The sequence below is a fragment of the Scyliorhinus torazame genome, chromosome 14, assembly GCF_047496885.1.
Source record: "Scyliorhinus torazame isolate Kashiwa2021f chromosome 14, sScyTor2.1, whole genome shotgun sequence".
Taxonomy (NCBI): domain Eukaryota; kingdom Metazoa; phylum Chordata; class Chondrichthyes; order Carcharhiniformes; family Scyliorhinidae; genus Scyliorhinus; species Scyliorhinus torazame.
The window spans coordinates 197,957,670-197,969,730 of record NC_092720.1 but is presented as its reverse complement, the minus strand read 5'-3'; the positions used below and the strand labels follow the sequence as shown (position 1 = coordinate 197,969,730).

The following is a 12,061-nucleotide window of genomic DNA, read 5'->3' as shown; positions in this document are numbered from 1 at the left end:
AGAGTGGCAGGAAGCTCAACAAAGTCAACATCAGGGACAACAGGAGGACGTGGCACCGGTGCATGATCACGTAGCGAGTGCGGAAGCAGCCGAAGGGCCCGCCGATTACGCCGGCGAATGGAGTCATCAGGCAGGCGAACCAGGAACGAGCGGGGTGCCACGCGGCGGAGAACCTCGGCGGTTGCCGACCAGCCACCCTCCGGGAGGTGTATGCGGACGTTGTCTCCAGGCGCCAGGGCAGGAAGATCAGTTGCCCGAGCGTCATGTGCCACCTTCTGCTGAGCACGCTGCTGTCGCATCGTTCGCAATACTGGAGCATGGTCGGGTTTAGGAACTTGAATGGACGACACAGTGGTCCTGAGGTACGACCCATCAACAGCTGGGCTGGCGAGAGGCCCGTGGACAGTGGGGCCGAGCGATAGGCCAGCAGGGCTAAACAGAAGTCAGATCCGGCATCAGAGCCTTGCAGAGGAGCCGCTTCACGATATGGACGCCCTTTTCTGCCTTGCCATTGGACTGGGGATGCAAAGGGCTGGACGTCATGTGTGTGAAGTCATATAAGTGGCAAAAGAAGACCATTCTTGGCTAGCAAAACAGGGCCCGTTGTCAGACATGACGGTGAGCGAAATCCCATGGCGAGATAAGGTTTCTTTGCATGCTCTGATGACAGCTGATGATGTCAAGTCGTGCAGGCGTATGACCTCCGGATAATTTGAAAAATAGTCAATTATAATGACGTTAACCCTGCTGAGCGCATGAAAGAGGTCCACACCCACCTTTGCCCAGGGGGACGTGATGGCCTTCGTGTAGTTGTTCGAGGACAAGCCGGTGCATGCTGTGTGGGATCACAATCCGGTCCAACTTGAGGAGGACACCATCAACGACGGCCAAGTCGTCCCGGACATTGTAGAATTGTGGGCACTGCCCCTTGAGCCACCCTTCCATCATGTGGCGCATCACACGTTGTAGAAGGGGGTCAGCCGCAGTCTCAGGGTGGCGAATGTGGGCCAGACGTGCATCAGTAGCCGGCAGATTGGCCGATGTGAAGGCTACTTGTGCGTTGACCTGACAAACGAACCCCTGAGATTCGGGCGGTGTGTTCACTGCTCTGGACAGGGCATCCGCGATGGTGAGGTCCTTCCCGGGTGTAGACAAGTTGGAAGTCGTACCTCCGGAGCTTGAGCAGAATGCGCTGGAGGCGAGGGGTCATATCCTTGAGGTCCTTCTGAATGATGCCGACCAGGGGGCGATGGTCGGTCTCCACAGTGGACTGCGGAAGACCATACACATAATCGTGGAATTTGTCGATGCTGGTCAACAAACCCAGGAACTCCTTTTTAATCTGCGCATAGCTGGAGACGACTGATGTGCTCCTGTGGTTTGGTGGACCAGATGATGACGTCGTCAACATAGACTCGTACCCCTTCGATGCCCCCATCATCTGTTCCATGATGCGATGAAACACCTCGGATGCCGAAATGATGCCAAACGGCATCCTATTGTAGCAGTATCTGCCAAAGGGAGTGTTGAAAGTGCACAGCTTCCTGCTGGACTGACCCAGTTGAATCTGCCAAAAACCCTTTGAGGCATCAAGCTTGGTGAAAATTTTAGCCCGGGCCATTTCGCTCGTGATTTTTTTCCGTTTGGGTATGGGGTAGTGTTCCCTCATGATGTTGTTGTTCAGGTCTTTCGGGTTGATGCAGATCCGCACACCATGGAGCTGACCCATGGCGTTGGCTCCGTGACCCGGGAAAGCACTCCTTGGTCCTGGAGATCCTGCAGCTGCTGCTTGAGGCGGTCTTTGAGTGGTGCTGGGACTCTACGAGGTGCGTGAATGACCGGGGTGGCGTCCGGTTTGAGCCGTATTCTGTAAGTATAGGGCAGTGTGCCCATGCCCTCGAAAACCTCCTGGTTGTGGGCAAGGAGCGAGTGGAGCTGTGCCTAAAAGTCTGCATCCGGGAAATCGGACGTGCCTTCTGGAGACAAAGTGTGTACCCGCTGAACGAGGTGGAGGATCTTGCACGCCTGTGCGCCTAGCAGAGAGTCCTTCGAGGATTCAACTATCTCAAAAGACAGTGTGGCTGTATGTGAAATGTGTGCGACCTCAAGCTGGCAGGACCCCATGGCCAGGATTACTTTTCCGTTATAATCAACCAGCTGAGAATGGGATGGCAGAATCGGTGGTTTAACCTTCAAGGTGTGGATGGCTGACTATATAATGAGATTGGCGGAGGCACCAGTGTCTACGCGGAATGTAATTGATGATCGGTTGACTGTTAGGGTGGCACACCATTCATCGCCCAGATTAATGCTGTGCACTGGCATCGGCTGGTGGGTCCGACTTGGGGACATCCGGTTCTTGTTTATTACCACAACGCGGAAGGGTTCCCGGTCGTCGGCATCACCGGTCAGCACGTCGTCAGGGTATGACTCGGTGTATGGGGGCTGAATGGCCCCCACGTCCCTGCGAGGCTGGCGGAATTGCGGAGAGTTGGCAGGTTGAGCTGCTCGACAGCCGGCAGCGTAGTGGCCCATCCTGCCACAGCGGAGGCATTGTCGCGCTTTGGCCGGACATTGCCGTTTTAAGTGTGCGGATCCACAGTTGTCGTACTTCGTGACTTCATGGTGTTCGTTGCGCCACCGCGCATGCGCGGTGCGGTCTTGCGTAGAGCGCGCCTGCGCGTCCCGTCCCTCTGCGTCGATGTCCCCTCTTTTGGCACGTACAAGCGCGGGAGGCCTCGGAAAGTGAGCGAAATGGCCGCCCTCGTCCGGGGCATGGGCCGGGAGGGCCTCGATCGACTGGACCCGCTCGGGCTCGTAGGACCCCTGCCGTGCCGGCCGCCTGGAATTGGGAGTACCGGCTGGTCGCGTTTTCGTGGAGGACGCAGGTCTCGATGGCGGTGGCTAGGGTGAGACGCTTTATTTTGAGGAGCTGCTGGCATAGTGTCCGAGGTGACCCCAAAGACTATCTGATCCCGAGTCATGGAGTCGGAGGTGGCCTCATAGCCGCAGGACTGCACGAGGATACGGAGGTGTGTCAAATAAGATTGAAAAGGCTCATCCTTACCCTGCAGGCGCTGCTGGAAGAGGTACCTCTCGAAGCTCTCATTGACTTCCACATTGAAGTGTTCCTCAAATTTGAGCAGGACCGTCTTGTACTTCGTCTTGTCCTCGCCTTCCGCGAATGCCAGGGAGTTGTAGATGTGGATGGCGTGTTGCCCTGCCGTGGAGAGGAGGAGGGCGATCTTCCTGGTGTCCGATGCATTCTCCCTGTGTGTGGCTTCTAGGAAGAGCTCGAAGCACTGTTTAAACAGCTTCCAGTTGACGCCGAGATTTCCAGCGATTTGGAGCGGCTGCGGCGGGCTGATGGTTTCCATGGCGCAGGATGCCGGGTTTCTGAAGAGGTACAGGTAGGTCTGACAGTCGCTGGCGAGTTTCCAGACCTGGTATCATGTCGTGTTCGGTACACAAACGAACCAACACGGTTGTAGATGGTGCAACTCTGTTTTATTATTCTGTACAATAATAACAGTAACTTCTGGCTGTGGTTCGTACTTCACCAGCTAACCTGTGGACCCAGCCCTAGCACTATCTTAGTGAGGCACTCAGCACATGGTGTATGTCTGAGTGGCACGCTGTGAGCTCTGTGCTCTGAGCTATCTCTGGTCGAATGAGCGGGAACTGTTGTGTTCCCTGTTTTATAGTGCGTGTGCTCTCACTGGTGATTGGCTGCGATGTTGTGTGTGTGTTGATTGGTCCGTCGACCTGTCCATCAGTGTGTGTGTGTGATTGCACCATGATATGTTAATGTGGATATCATGACAAGCGCCATAGACTGCAGTGCTAACCACTGCGCCACCTCCGACCTCACCACCTCAACCTTGCACCTCTCTGGAGGCATACTCATATACTGCCCCTCTTACCCTTCGCAACTGCCCAACCGCCTTACCCGTGGTTACCAACTCAAATTTCATTTGCACCATCTGCCGTTCCTTTAACAGCCCTTCCTCCGGGATCTCTGCATATCTCCGGTCCACCTGCAACATTTCCTCCACTAGCCTTTCTATCTCACCCGCTCAGCCTCTTCCCCATGGGTCCGCATCGAAACCAACTCCCCCCCTGGCAACTGCTTTCAGTGCCTCCCAGGCCGAACCTGCCGAAACCTCCACGTCCCAGCCAATAACGTCTTATCTGCCACGATAAAATCTATTTGTGAGTACACCTTGTGCACATGGGAGTAAAACTAAAATTCTTTCGCCCTCGGCGTCCCAAATCTCCACGGGTCCACCCCACCCACCCACCACCCCCCCCACCCCCCCCCCCCCCCACCCCCCCCCCCCCCCCACCCCTCCCCGTTTGCTGCATGAACCAGAGGAGCTCTTTAGCTGCAGGCAACACCCTCCCCGACCTCGAGCTCGACTGGTCCAGTCTCGGATCCAAGATTGTATTAAGGTCGTCCCCCCCATAATCAGTCGCTGAGAGTCCAGCTCCGGAATATTCCCCAGCACCCGCCTCATAAATTCCACGTCATCCCAGTTTGGGGCATGGATGCTGACCAACACCACCAGCATCCCCTCCAGTTTCCCACTTACGAGCGGGAGTCAGCAAATGTGTGAGCGCTCACTCCATGGTCGCCTCCAGAAGTCCCCTCTCTCTGTGTTTCTGCACGAACATGTAGAAACTGACAGCAGGCATATTGACTGCACAGCAAGATCCCAGAATCAGAAATCGTGATCACGATAGAAAAATGTCCATGTCGCCTGCGGAAAGTATTAATTAACTCCCTCATTCCCACGTTTGAAGTTTAAGACTTTTAGTTCATGACCGTCAAACTTACGTTTCAATCTGTGAGCTATTTTAATGTCCACTGCTGCTGAATTAAAAAAATATATTTTCATTCAGATGAGGACGGACATAACAACATACAATCATTGGGGGAGGGGTGTGTGGGGGGTGAGTGTGTGTGTGGGGGGGAAGAGTATGGGGGGGATGTGGGGGGGGGAGTGTGTGTGTGGGGGGGGAGTGTGTGTGGGGGGAAGTGTGTGTGTGGGGGGGGATTGTGTGTGTGGGCGGGGAGAGTGTGGGAGATGTGGGGGGGGGGAGTGTGTGTGGGGGAGTATGTGTGTGGGGGGGAGTGTGTGTGTGTGGGGGGGGGAGTGTGTGTGTGTGGGGGGAGTGTGTGTGGGGGGCGTGTGTGTGGGGGGAGTGTGTGGGGGGGAGTGTGTGTGTGTGGTGCGGTATGTTAGTGGCAGCACGTAGCATTGTGGATAGCATAATTGCTTCACAGCTCCAGGGTCCCAGGTTCGATTCCAGCTTGGGTCACTGTCTGTGTGGAGTCTGCACATCCTCCCCCTGTGTGCGTGGGTTTCCTCCGGGTGCTCCAGTTTCCTCCCACAGACCAAAGATGTGCAGGTTAGGTGGATTGGCCATGATAAATTGCCCTTAGTGTCCAAAATTGCCCTTAGTGTTGGGTGGGGTTACTGGGTTATGGGGTTAGGGTGGAGGTGTTGACCTTGGGTAGGGTGCTCTTTCCAAGAGCCGGTGCAGACTCGATGGGCCGAATGGCCTCCTTCTGCACTGTAAATTCTATGAATGAAATGTGGGGGGGAGTGTGTGTGTGGGGGGAACTGTGTGTGGGGGGAGTGTGTGTGGGGTGGGAGTGTGGGGTGGAATGTGTGTGTGGGGGGGGCGTGTGTGTGGGGGGAGTGTGTGGGGGCGGGGAGTGTGGGGGGGCGGGGGGGGGCCTCAACCTCGTGACCAAAAACATCTCTCCGAGTGACAATAATCAGCATGTTTGTGACTCCAAACCCTCCTGATCAATGTCTCTCTGCCAGTGTCAGAGAAGTTTCATCTTTCCTCGCCGAACAAAGTGAGACAGAGAAAGTTTTCTTTCCCGAAAGCCGAGCCTGTGATTGTGGCTGAGGGGCGGTTCACTTCCTTTTAAGGGCAATATGCAAATCAGCATAGCGGACTCTTTAAGCCATTTTTCTCCAACTAGAGAGGAACATTCCAACATTTGTCAGAACAATACCGAAGATCTAAAGTTACTGGTGAGAGGAAATTGTAAGTAAAGGGACAGTTTGGCGGTGTAAATGCAGTAAGTGTGAGTGAAAGATGTGATGTGTGGTGTGGGCTGGGAGTGTGTCGTGTTTTTAAGCATACTTACCTGGCAGGGGTGAAACCATGATCAAAAAGGTGGTTCGCCCAGGACGAGGCTAGCCCATTGCACTTCGGGTGTGCTGACGCCTGCGATGTCCCCAAATGCGGGATACTCGACTGCAAAATTTGTGGTAGTGGGGGACTGCGTTCGCGCTCTCCCCTGGTTTACAAAACAAAAATAGAACTGGTCTTCACACACTTGCCAGTAGGGCGCTCAATTCCTTCTATACCCATTCAGTCCGAAGTATTTCCACACAATAATTGACGACCTCCATTATTTTACTCTCTTCCCGTTATCACCAATTATTCCTTCTGCTCAGAGTTTATTACTCTGCCTGCAATCCACCCACAACTGGAATTTATTTCCCCCAGAAAAAATTACCCTCACCCCACACAATTCTCACCCTGACATTTTGTTTTGTGCCCGGCAAATGCCAAACACCGTGGGCTGGATTCTCCAATCCTGAGGCTAAGTGCTGATGCCAACGGAGGGTCCGTGGAGTTTCACGATGGCAAAATTGACGCAAAACCCTCACCAATTCTGCTACCGCTTGAGTGGCTAGCAGCGGCGTTGCGTGGAACACTCGTGGAACGCGCGGAAAATGGTTGGAGAATCGGCAGGTCCCGTGCCGAGTGTTGCAGACTGGCACATTCCAAGGTCCAGGACTACGTGCTGAGGGACGCACTCAAGCTTGGGTCAGCTGCCGCCAAGGCGCAATGGGGAAAGACACTGTGTAAGGTCTTTCCAGCAAATGTACACCGAGGGGTGGGTGACAGTGTAAACCCCCCCTCGGTCTGGGTCATTAACACTCCAATGTATAAAAGAAACATGACAATGGAAATGTTTAAGAAGCAATTGTAACGTAAAGAGCGATATGTGTGTAAGGTTATCAAACTTGAATGGAAGAAAGTCAAGGGAATGTGTAACTCTGATGGAAATGTACAGTCAAGACAATTCGAAATGTTCTGTAATGTAATTATGACAGATTTTATGAATAAAGTATATTTTTTGAAAAAAAAAGGTTCGCCCAGGACGAGGCTAGCCCATTGCACTTCGGGTGTGCTGACGCCTGCGATGTCCCTAAATGTAACTTCATTGAAGCCTACTTGTGACAATAAGCAATTTTCATTTCATTTCTATCCTAAATCACCTTGGGATTCTCAAACCCATTTATTAGGAGATTCAATGTACTAATAAATGATTGGAAAGGGAGAGATAGGAAGCTGGAGGGACAGAGACAGGGATATTTAACCCCAAACCCCCCCATAGAAATCCTTCCTTCCAACCCCACCGCCCTGTCTAAAACACAAACACCACCATTGAGGACAAACCTGTACCCAGGCTGCGGCCTACTCATTTCAGACCCACTCCCTCACCGCTTCACACTCAGTGAGCCAGTTTAATTTTAAATTGCGTGTAGTCACTAAGTTGACAGTTCAGGAAAGGCTGCAGGCCATTGGTGCACAGCAGGACCCCACACACAGCAATGTGATCCTGTCAGGGTGGGACAGGCAGGGGAGCAGGTTTTGGGGGACATGTTCCTTCTCTTGACTGCTATATTCTTTCTTCCATCTCCCCTCGCCACCACCCCAACCTCTGAACAGCACGGGTATGCCCGACACACGTACACACATGCACCCCACCACATGCATCAGTACTCCCCCCTCCGAAACACACACATTTCTATATTTTTAAAAGTAAATTTAGAGGACCCAATTAAGGGGCAATTTAGCATGGCCAATCCACCTACCCTGCACATCTTTGGATTGTGGGGGTGAGACCCACGCAGACATGGGGAAAATGTGCAAATTCCACACGGACAGTGACCCAGGGCCGGGATTCGAACCCGTGTCCTCAGCGCGGCACAAACACACACAATTCTGACACACACACAGCTATCTGACACACGCACACCCGGCACACCACCCCCTCCAACGAAAAACACACACACCCAGCTTTGATACACACAATCACCCCGACACATATACACAATCCCCACACACATCCCGACACCCACACGTACCTGGCTCGGGCACACACACCCAATACGTACACACATCCCGACACATACAATCACGCGATTCACCCACACATACCTCTGACGCACACACACCCCCTACACAGACTTAACTTTTTTGAAACTGGGATAGAAAGAAATTGATGGAGGTTTTGAGAGTCCCAAAGATGTTGATTGTTGTCTCCAGGGGGGAGAGGTTTTTAGGATCATGAGGAGGTTACTGAAAATAAACTGAGGAGGTTTTTATGAGGGGTTTAGGTTAATGTTCTTCGGGACACATTCCCACACACACAGGCACACACACCCACACTCTACACACATCCTTCACACACATACAAACACCCGACACACACCACACTCGCGCGCGCACAGACATAAGACACAAATCCCTGACACAATTGATTGACACACAGCGACTCACACACATTTATAAGACACTCTTTAGAGATACTCAGCACTGCGGAAGCTGAATATATGAAATAAGTACAGTAACTATAATTTACAGTAACTGGTGGGGCATAATCATCAGGACAGGCGGCAACTTTGAGGAGGGAGACAGAAATAGTTTTTCAGCTCTAGTGATCTTCACTGGAGCTGGGAAAAGCTGGATGCTTAATGAGTTTAAAACAAAGTGTATGGGTGGCAGGGAGGGGAGTTGAATAAATCAGAAGGTCTGTGACAAAATGGAAGAGAGGACAGATTGAGAATCTGTAGAATCCTTACAGTGCAGAATGAGGCCATTCAGCCCATCGAGTCTGCATCAAACCTCTGAAAGGACACCCTACGAAGAACCATTCCCCCTCCCTATCCCAGTAAGAATGCCCTATCCCCATAACTAAAGAAGCATTTTAGCACGGCCAATCCACTGAACGTGCTCATTTCTGGACTGTGGGAGGAAACTGGGGCGCTCAGAGGAAACCCACGTAGTCATGGGAAAATGTACAAATTCCACCCAACGCCGGAATAGACCTGGATTCCTGTTGCTGTGAGGCAGCCATGCTAACTACTGTGCCACCGTGCAGGGATGTGTCTTTACAAAGCAGGCCTGGAGAATGGGCAGCACGGTAGCACAAGTGGATAGCACTGTGGCTTCACAACGCCAGGGTCCCAGGTTCGATTCCCCGCTGGGTGACTGTCTGTGCGGAGTCTGCATGTTCTCCCCGTGCCTGCATGGGTTTCCTCCGGGTGGTCCGGTTTCCTCCCACAGTCCAAAGACGTGCAGGTTAGGTTGATTGGCCATGATAAATTGCCCTTCGTGACCAAAAAAGTTAGGAGGGGTTATTGGGTTATGGGGATAGTGGAAGTGAGGGCTTAAGTGGGTCGTTGCAGACTCGATGCACCAAATGGCCTCCTTCTGCACTGTGTGTTCTATGTATATCACTATATAACTGGGTGCGAAGGGCCAAAAAACAAAAGCTCGAGCAGGAGCCACCCAACATGCGACCTTTGGTTCCTCCAGTGGCTGCCAGCGGAAGGCAAGCGGTGGGAAGGGACTGTTCCACAGGTCTTGTGCCAGAGTGTAGATGTCCCCAGTGAGCACAGGCCTGGATTTACCTTGTAGCACGGTAGCACAAGTGATTAGCACTGTGGCTTCACAGCGCCAGGGTCCCAGGTTCGATTCCCCGCTGGGTCACTGTCTGTGCGGAGTTTGCACGTTCTCCCCGTGTCTGCGTGGGTTTCCTCCGGGTGCTCTGGTTTCCTCCCACAGTCCAAAGACGTGCAGGTTAGGTGGATTGGCCATGCTAAATTACCCGTAGTGTCCATAAGGGTTGGGAGGGGTTATTGGGTGGAAGTGAGGGATTAATGTGGGTCGGTGCAGACTCGATGGGCCGAATGGCCTCCTTCTGCACTGTATGTACTATGTAATGATGCAGTAATTTTTGTAGCAGTTCAGTTCGAGTGACTCTGTGATACAGGAACCTGTGCTCCAACTGTTCCCAGGGATGTACCCCAAGATATCCTATTTATTCATAAATTGTGAAACAAACCTGTTGGACTTTAACCTGGTGTTGTAAGACTTCGTACTGTGCTCACCCCAGTCCAACGCGGCATCTCCACTTCATAAAATATGTAAGGTATATGAAATGATCCTTCCAATTTGACATCATATAAAGGGCAATACGATGGCGCAGTGGTTAGCACTGCTCCCTCATACGACAGCACGGCGGGGCAGTGAGTTAGCCCTGCCACCTCACGGTGTCGAGGTCCCAGGTTCGATCCCGGCTCTGGGTCACTGTCCGTGTGGAGTTTGCACATTCTCCCCGTGTCTGCGATTCGCTCCCACAACCCAAAGCTGTGTAGGGTAGGTGGATTGTCCATGCTAGATTGCCCCTTAATTGGAATTTTTTTTTTTAATGATTTAAAAAATATATATGTATATATATATATATATATAAAAATGGCAATGCAGTTCAAATACAGTCTGCGACATTGACATACTTCAGTACACTTACAGACAGAAAATTCTGTTCACACCCCAGAGACGCAGGCACCCTTCCTCAATACTCGATACACATATCCCGGATGCACACACACCTCGACACATACAGCCCGGAAGCACACATATAATCTGGATATACACCCCCGACACAGCCCCGGCACACACACATGCATAAAACCTGGCACGCACACGCATCACGGACAGACTAAAAACCCCCCCACTCTCCGACACAGGATGTGAGGAAAAGCCTTTTTACCCAGAGGGTGATGGGAGTTTGAAACTCGCTGTCTGAAATGGGGGGGGGGGGGGGAGGGGGGGGGGTAGAGGCAGAGACCCTCAGAACATTGAGGAAGTATTTAAATACGTACTTGGGATCCCAAGGCTATGGGACAAGTGCTGGGAAATGGGATTAGAATGGTTGTTTTTGGCCTGTGCTGGCTAGACGGGCCGAAGGGGCTTTTGTGTGCTGCATTACGCAATGACTCCATCTATTTCTTTCTTGAATACACTCCGTGACTTGTTTCGCTACAGCCTGCAGTGGTAGAGAATTCTACAGGTTTACCATCTTTTGTGTAAAGAGATTTCCCCTCATCTCAATCCTAAATCATCTACCTAGTTTCACGAGACGGTGTCCCAGGTTCTAGATTCCCTAACCAGGGAAAACACCCTCCCAGCAGCTAGTCTGTCCAGCCGTTAGAATTTTATACGTTTCAACCGGGGTTGGAGTCTCCGGCCGCCCAGCCGCGTGCTTCTCAGCAGTACACCGTTCGCTGGCAGCAGGATTCACTGCTCCCGCTGCTCGTCAATGGGCTTTCCCATTTACCGGGAAACCCGTGGGCCGGGTAGCACTGCCAGCAGAAGACGTGAATCGCAACAGTTGGAGAATTCCAGCCCAGATCTCCTCTAATCCTTCTGAATGCCAGTGAATACGGGCACAGTTGAACCAATCTCTCTTCATAAGACAGTCCTGCCAACCCCAGTGTTGCTGCATTGCCTCTATAGCAAGTATATCCTTTCTTCTCTCAGTGGGCCCAAACAGACGCCAGAGTGTGGCAACTAGGGGCTTTTCACAATAATTTTGTTGCAGTATTAATGTAAACCTAATTGTTACAATAAAGATTATTATTAATTGTTTGCTGCACTTTCATTGACTGGTGTACAAGGCCACACAGATCCCTTTGTACATCCACAGCCTGGACTGATGGGGAGCCTTACTCACCTGTATAGGTTCATTATCTCGCCACTGCTCTCCCCCTTACACTGTAAACCAGCTACTGCTGTCAATGTAAATACATAGACACCGGCATTGGGCGAAGCATACAGGAGTGTAGTATTAATCAGATCAGTCCACGAGAGGGTCATTTGGGAGTCTGGCGACAGTGGGGGAGAAGCTGTTTTTGAATCTATTCGTGTTTGTTCTCAGACTTTTGTATCTCCTGCCCGA

The 12,061-nt window shown here is 52.0% G+C and overlaps 1 non-coding gene across 1 annotated transcript; it reads left to right on the top strand.

The window, feature by feature from the left end:
• The first annotated feature begins 6,158 nt into the window (after positions 1-6,158).
• On the top strand, positions 6,159-6,322 carry LOC140390764 (U1 spliceosomal RNA). Its single transcript, XR_011934821.1, has one exon. It is a non-coding gene; the product is annotated as a U1 spliceosomal RNA (small nuclear RNA).
• Positions 6,323-12,061: the final 5,739 nt, after the last annotated feature.